Consider the following 8,395-nt stretch of genomic DNA (forward strand, 5'->3'; position numbering starts at 1 on the left):
TGTATTCCAAATTATCACGCATCACGCAGATTAAGTATTTTAAAAACCACATGATTATGTTTATAATTTTTTATTTTCATTTGTCCATCTATTATAACAAAGTTAATTGTTAGGTATATAATAACAAACTCAACTACGGTTGGCTTTAATGAGTGTATTCCAAATTATCACGCATCAAGATATTAAGTATTTTAAAAACCACATGATTATGTTTATAATTATTTATTTTTATTGTCTTTTTTTTTTCATTTATAATAACAAAGTTAAGTGTGGACTTCAATGAGTGTATTTTAGGTTATTACGCATAATTAAAAACTATAGTGTAACGACCTACCATAAATTTTTTTTATTTACTTGCATAATAGTAACAACATATGAATATTTAAATGACAAGTAAAATTTGTGATCACAACGTTTAACATACACGGCCATGTATAACTAAGATTTTAACCTTGGTACTATTCATACGTGGACAGGATTGAATTAACCTTTGGAGGAACTACACTTTGAAAACATCAATAATAAGTTTAATTGTTTGTGCTTATCCCATGCTATGCCTCGAGAAGGATCCATTGGTTCGCTGGAATATGCTTTACCCTTTTCATTGATTAAATGATTTGGATTTTTATTTAATTCTCGTCCTGCGGCCATACGAATTGTCATTATGAGTTTTCGGTGTAAACTGTGGCTATTTGTGCCAACATTTATCCGGAAAATCTAACTTAGAATAACGGTGATATATCTGCCTCCGACGAACGCTATCCGGTCACCGCTCCTTAACATTTTAATTTGTATGCTGCAACCGATGCCCATCTGACATGGTGCCATGTGAAGGCCGGCCAGCTGGCTTGAGCTACGGCTTACAGGTCTGCTACCCCGTTCCCAGCGCCGTCGGCAGTCAGTGCATCTCGTACATGGCACGTATGGCCATGTGACAGTGGAGTCCGCGCCATTTCACCGACGGTGGAGATGGAGCTTGCCAAATCAACGGTGGATTGTGATCGGGAGTGGAATAGAATCCTTAAGAGTTTCCCTCGTCTGCATTTGACAATCTCGCCGCTCATGTCCGCAGAGCTCCAAACCCTGGTGTTCCCAAGCGTTTCGCCTTGACACCGAATTGATTCCTGCATTTTGTTCACGGTGGAAATGGAGGACCACCAGCCAGCCTCGGCCATGGTAATCTCGCCTCCTAACTCGCAGCACGTTATTCCTTAAATCATTGTTTTGTTTTCTTCTTACCTGTTACTAGATAAGAGTTGGGTTCTCGTCTTTTCTCTTTGCTCATGTCTTTTCTGGTTTTTTTTTCCTCCGCTGCAGGTTCAAGAACGAAAGCCGTGGCCAGCGCGGGGTGAAACACTGCACTTCCTTTCCCCTTCCTGCTTCCGGTAAGAGGAACAACGCCCTAATCTTGAATAAGGGAGTTTCTGAGAATTTCAATCCGCACTGGACATGCTGCCGAGGCAACTCTCGAGCTACTGTATCCGTTATTGTTATTCTGAGTTTCTTGTCTTAAATGGTTAGACGGGAATCCCGTTCGGGTTTTCCGTGGTATTATTTGTTTACCGCCCGGGTCGCTACAACGACCAAGACTTGTCGGGCTGCCGTCACATGCATTTTCTGTTTAATAGTTTTGGAACAGAGCCGAGGGTTAAACCCTGCGGCGAACCCTCATATTTAAGAGGATTAAGCTATTGTAATTTTACTTTGACTGGTTAATGGTTATATATATATATTCAAAGTGGGTATTTTTCCTTATAATGTTTCTCTAAAGTTCTCGCTGGTTATTACCGACATCTCTTTTGCTTTTTCTAAAATTATAGCCCTTCAATGAATTTCTACTGAATTTAATCGCTTACAGCATTCCTGTAAATCGCTCTTTATAGTGGGAATTATCGTTCTGAGTTTGCATGCTGTTTAAAGGTTACATTTATGGTTTGAAGACTCCGTTTACATATGTACATCATTGTTTCTTTTAGCTACGATCCGTTGGCTCCCTACCTCGTTCCTTCCGGCTTCCGCCGACCATCTCATGATGGTGCTCCTCTTGTGAGGTAGGGCGTAGGTACGGGGTCAGGGTTTGAAAAAGGGTTTGTACCCATTATGCGTATTTTAGTTACTACTACTCTCTGTATTTTACGACTGTTGAAATAGTTACCTTAATGGTACAGGGTTATTTACTTTGTCGACCTGTTGTTAATTGTTATCTACTTCGTCGGCATATTATTAATTTCTCTGTTTATATGGGTTCGTTGTATGAGTATATGATACAGAGTTCTGTAATATCATTACCGGTTTCTCATACTATGTTATTTGCTTTCCGAGAATAGGTCCTTTCGGTCTACAACTGCCGATATTCTCTTTAAAAGAAAATCTGTGATTAGCTTTAGATGCTGGGTTTGTTCCCTTTCTGCCTGTTCTTTCTTCCAGGCCAGAACAAAGGTTTTTATGGTTCTTTCACAGAGATGTATTCTCAGCCTAACTCAGTTTCTTTCGCTTACTTAATAGAATTATTCTTTCTAATTTGATTCACAGTTTCTGTTCAGTCATAACTTAACATAATACGACTGCATGCACTATTTACTATAACATGATCATACATACCTGTTTTCTGAGGCAAACCTCGTAATGTGCTTGTCAAACCTCCCGACCGTAGGAGGGTCCTTCTCGACCTTCCACCCCCAAGCAATCTGCAAGATTCTTGCTGTCTTCAGTCTTCTGGCACCGCCAGTATTACGCTATCTGGTCCTTACCAGACTTAGCGGTCTCAGGGAGCTCTCTGCTACCCCATGTACGCTATCTGATCCTCACCAGACATAGCGTTTTTTTTTGCTGCCTCATGGCATTTTTTTTCTATCTTGCTATCTGGTCCTTACCAGACATAGCAACCACTTTTTCCTCCAGGAAACTCAATCACCATCTGAAACTAGTTAGGGTTTTCCCACCCTTTCTGACAGATGTCATATCTTGATTCTAATACCCCTCTGGAGGAAAAATCTATATCATTAACAGTTGGTTTATTTCCAAGCCATACTTGTTGATACCAAGTAATTATAGTTATATTTAATTGTAACAGTAACCACAATAGTAATTAACTAGTTTTACCAACATAACCATAAACAATAGTTAAATTTACTGTTTCAATTTAAACATTAACAATTAACTGGGGCGTTACATCTCCCCCTCCTGAAGCTCAACATCGTCCCGATGTTGTTCACCCATAAACAGTTCAGGGTAATTTACTTTCATGTTCTGTTCATCCTCCCAGGTGGCCTCTTCGGGCCCAAAGTGCTGCCATTGCACTTTAACCTGGGAGATGACTCGCTTCCGCAGCACGACCCTTCTCCGATCTAGTATGCTCACCGGCTCGACTAGAAATTCTCCTTCCGGCTCCACCTGAAACATACAACAATCTGGTCAGTGTTTTCCTGACAAATACTTGCAATTTTAAGCTTCCCACAGCATTCACATACCTGTATGTCCTGCCAGCTAATTATGTGTTTAGGGTCGTAGACATATCTTTTTAAAACTGACACGTGGAAGACATTATGGACCCGGATATGGCTGGGTAGGGCTAGCTGATAAGCTACCGGCCCTACTCGAGCTAAAATCTGAAAAGGCCCACAGAAATGGGGTGCCAATTTGGCACACCCATTCCATTGTAAAGCACTTCTCCTTGCTCGAATTCTAACATATACATGTTCCCCCACTTGGTATTCCTTAAAGGTCCTTTTACGATCTGCAAAACTCTTCTGTCTGTCTTGAGCCACTTTTAAGTTAACCCGCACCCTCTTAACCATTGCCTCCATTTCTTTTAACATATCGGGACCCAACACAAGTCTGTCTTCCGGCCCACTCCAACTGGATGGCGTGCGGCATTTCCTGCCATAAAGTACCTCAAAGGGGCTCATCTGTAAAGATGCATGATATCCATTATTATAAGCAAACTCCACTAGATGCAAATACTCTTCCCACCGAGTGGGTTGTTGCATCACATACGATCTCAACATGTCCTCTAGCACTTGATTCACCCGCTCAGTTTGTCCGTCAGTCTGCGGATGGTATGCGGTGCTAAAATTTAACTGAGTTCCCAGTCCTTCAAACAGGGTCCTCCAAAACGCTGATGTAAATTTGACATCGCGATCGGATATTATAGTCTTTGGCAGCCCGTGGAGCTTAAATATATTCTGCATAAAAATATTTGCGATTTGGGCTGCACGATATGTAGATTGTACCGGTATGAAGTGGGCTGTCTTGCTAAGTTTGTCCACTACAACCATAATAGAGTCATTGCCCTTCTTAGACTTCGGTAACCCTGTAATAAAATCCATAGTAATAACTTCCCATTTCCATTCTGGTATGGGTAATGGTTGTAACAACCCTGCGGGGTGTTGATGTTCAGCTTTAATTAGCTGACATTCTATGCATCGTGCCAGATATTCCGTTACGTCCCTTTTCATGCCTGGCCAATGATATTCTTTTCGAAGCGAGGTGATTAACTTTTGATAACCTGGGTGTCCCGCATAAGGACTTTTATGATTCTCATCCAGAATTTTCCTCTTAATATCACCTTGGTCAGGTACACATATTCTTTTCTTGTAACGTAAAAGGCCTGCCGCGTCCAACTCATAACCTTGTTGCATGATATGGGTGTTTGAATTCTGCACAAGCTGTTTCTTTTGCTGGAGGATTTGATCTTCCTCAGCCGCCTTTATAATTTCTTTACTAAGGGTAGACCGTCCTTCACTAAAACCTATTTCATAAAGACAATGCGCTTTTCGGCTTAACGCATCTGCCACCCGGTTCTCTTTTCCTTTTAAGTGTTTGATTTCAAAATCAAAGCTGCCCAAAAAGTCCACCCACCTAGCTTGTCTAGCGTTCAAAGTTGGTTGGCTTAAGTAGCTAGTTAAGCTGTGATGATCTGTCATCAGTAAAAATTTTCTTCCCACTAGATAATGGCGCCACATTTTCAGCGCATGTACAACAGCAGTGAGCTCCAGATCATAGGCTGAATACTTCTGTTCATGTTCCTTCAATTTTCTGGATTCATACGCGATCACCTTCCCCTCTTGCATCAGCACTCCTCCTACACCTTCTTTACTGGCATCCGTGCAGACTACATAATCTTTTTCCGGATCTGCTATGCTCAGCACGGGTGCAGTAGTGAGCAAGTGTTTAAGTCGCTCAAAGCTCTGCTGACACTCCGCTGTCCACTTAAAAATTTTTCCTTTCTTTTGTAAGGAGGTGATGGGGTATGCAATCCTGGAAATTTTTTCCACGAATCGCCTATAATATCCAGCCAGCCCCATGAAAGATCTGATATCAGCCACGTCTTTTGGTGTTGACCATTCCATTATGGTTTTAATCTTCTCGGGGTCTACAGCAATGCCTTCCTCGGTGATGATGTGCCCCAAATACTGGATCTGCTTTTTATAAAAGTCGCATTTGCTAAATTTCCCATATAACTGATGTTCCCGTAGAGTCTGTAGCACAAGTCTGAGATGCTCTTCATGTTCTTTAATATTCCGAGAGTATATCAGTATATCATCAATAAAAACTAAAACGAATTTATCCAAATACTGATGGAAAACACTATTCATCAGGCACATAAACGTTGCAGGTGCATTAGTCAACCCGAAAGGTAGTACCACGAACTCATAGTGTCCATAACGGGTTCGAAAAGTAGTTTTGGCTACATCCTCTTCCTTAATTCTGATTTGATGATAGCCAGATCTCAAATCGATCTTTGAGAATATCATCGTCCCTTTCACCTGATCGAACAGTTCATCGATACGGGGTAATGGATATTTGTTTTTCACTGTCAATTTATTTAGCTGGCGATAATCTATGCACATCCGGAGTGTTCCATCCTTCTTCCTAACAAATAGCACTGGGGCTCCCCAGGGAGATACACTGGGTCGGATGTATTTCTTGTCCAACAGCTCCTGCAGCTGCATCTTTAATTCGGTTAATTCCGGCACACTCATCCGGTATGGTGCTCGAGATACTGGGGCTGCCCCAGGCACCAGTTCTATAGTAAAATCCAAATCCCTTTTAGGGGGCAATCCTGGTATTTCCTCAGGAAACACATATGCAAATTCCTGTACTACCGGTATGTTTTCCAATGCATTATCTTTATCTTCAGATTTTGCATGACCCACTTGAACTGCATATACTTGACACTTTTTCCGGATGCACTTAGCCAGTTGTGAAGCAGTAATCGGTCGAATTTGAACTGGCTTCAGAATACCTTGAATTTCCTGTTCATTTCCCATTTCATCCCGATAGGAGATTATCTTGGTTTTGCAGTTTATTATGGACCACCGCCTTTCCAGCCAGTCCATTCCAATTAACACATCATAGGAGCCGAGAGGAAGTACATTTAATTCTGTTGTCATGGTCTGTCCAGCTATCTGTAATGGACAGTTGCTGACCTTGGCCAACACCCGTCTTTTAGCCCCGGTAGCTAACTGAACCAACCATGGACTCTTAAACTTAACAGATTGTAAATTACAGCTTTCCACTATTTTGGGGCTAACATAACTTAACGTAGCTCCTGGGTCTACTAAAACAGAAACAGTTCGGTCAAAAATCTTACCTTCGAACTCTACCATCGTTGGCTGGTAATCAGCTTGACGGTCCTCAAGAGCAGCATTTATTCTTGGTATGGACCGAGCCACGTCACCCACTGTAGAAGCTTCATAAACCTGGGACACCTGATCACTACCCTTTCGGTGAGGACAGTTCTTGATATAATGTGGCCCACCACAACCCCAGCACTGAACTGGCGGTCTAACTGCCCCCTCATTATCACTTCTGCCCGGCTGCTCACTATATCTGGGCTCATTAGGTGGTTTCATTCTGAGTGGATTTCTAGGCTGACTCCTACTGCTGGGCCCCTTTGAAACTCCTTTGCTGAAATTGCCACGAGTTCCCTTAGTTCCCATGGGTGTTCTGCTGCCTTTTCTATCCGCCCAACGCTTTCCAGAGCTATCTCCCCTTTGTTTATTCTGCTGATAGCATATTCTAGCTTTCCGAATCACTTCATCCATGGTCTTCGGGTTATCAAATTCAATCCTTTCCCGCATTGTTTGGGGTAAACTGCTAACAAACCGCTGCACTTTTGCCTTTTCTTCCCGAATATATGGTACGTAGCGGAGTAGAGATGTAAATTTAGTAATGAATTCGTCCATGGTCTGCTGCCCAAGACGCAGATCATGGAATTCCTGCGCTTTTTCATCGTAAAAGCGTTCAGTCAAGTATTTCTCCTTGAAGTATTTCTGAAAAATATCCCAAGTTATATCCTGTTCGCTCACTCCCCGCACCATCTTAACTTCCTCCCACCATAATGTAGCTTTGGCCTGTAGCTGGAAAATAGCCAGTCGTGCCTTAAGATGGTGGTCATATTCGTAAACTTGGAAATATTTGTTCATGTTTATTAGCCAGGCTTCTGCAGCCTCCTCGGACTCCCCATCAAAATGCGGCGGCTTAATCTTCCGGAACTCTCCCTGTAGCTCTATCCGCTGCCTTTTTGAAGTTTGATGCTCAGAAGCATTGTCAGATTTCTCACCTCGAGCCTCCGCCCTGCCCTCTGTTTCGTCCTGATCAGTATGGTACTCTGGTTCTTCTGATACATGCTTTTGCTCTGGACTGGGGTTAGGCTGGTGCTGGTTTTGTTTATCTGATAAACTTTTCAGAATCCTCTCCTGTTCCATGGTCAATCTGGTATTGTCCTCTCGTAAACGAGCCATCTCGTTCTTCAGTTCTTGAACTGTCTCCAGTATGGTCAGGTTGGTGCTGCGCGTCTCCTCCCCCAGCTGCACCCAAATCTCAGGATTTCCCTGAGGGTGATTGACGCCACCTGGTCTGTCCACATTTCCATGAGGAGCACTGCTCGTTCTCCTCATTTTGCTGTCACCTGTTCAAGAGATTAGTTTTCTTTCCACAGATGTTACATGCAATATTTCATGGGATAATCCTTACTTGCTAATTAATCATATCAGCTTCTCAGTTATGGCTTGCCCGAGGTCACAGAGTTGCAACCTGGCTCTGATACCACTTGTAACGACCTACCATAAAAAAATTTTATTTACTTGCATAACAGTAACAACATATGAATATTTAAATGACAAGTAAAATTTGTGATCACAACGTTTAACATACACGGCCATGTATAACTAAGATTTTAACCTTGGTATTATTCATACATGGACAGGATTGAATTAACCTTTGGAGGAACTACACTTTGAAAACATCAATAATACGTTTAATTATTTGTGCTTATCCCATGCTATGCCTCGAGAAGGATCCATTGGTTCGCTGGAATATGCTTTACCCTTTTCATTGATTAAATGATTTGGATTTTTATTTAATTCTCGTCCTGCGGCCATACGAATTG

At 42.0% G+C, this 8,395-nt stretch overlaps 1 long non-coding RNA gene across 1 annotated transcript; it reads left to right on the forward strand.

Moving 5' to 3' along the window:
* Positions 1–961: 961 nt before the first annotated feature.
* Positions 962–1,758, forward strand: LOC149183077 (uncharacterized). Its single transcript, XR_016257666.1, has 2 exons — positions 962–1,176; positions 1,318–1,758. It is a non-coding gene; the product is annotated as an uncharacterized LOC149183077 (long non-coding RNA).
* The last annotated feature ends 6,637 nt before the right edge of the window (positions 1,759–8,395 follow it).

This window comes from Pinus tabuliformis, chromosome 3_2 (assembly GCF_031772625.1).
Source record: "Pinus tabuliformis cultivar Carrire ecotype Pingquan chromosome 3_2, CPIR1, whole genome shotgun sequence".
Lineage (NCBI taxonomy): Eukaryota > Viridiplantae > Streptophyta > Pinopsida > Pinales > Pinaceae > Pinus > Pinus tabuliformis.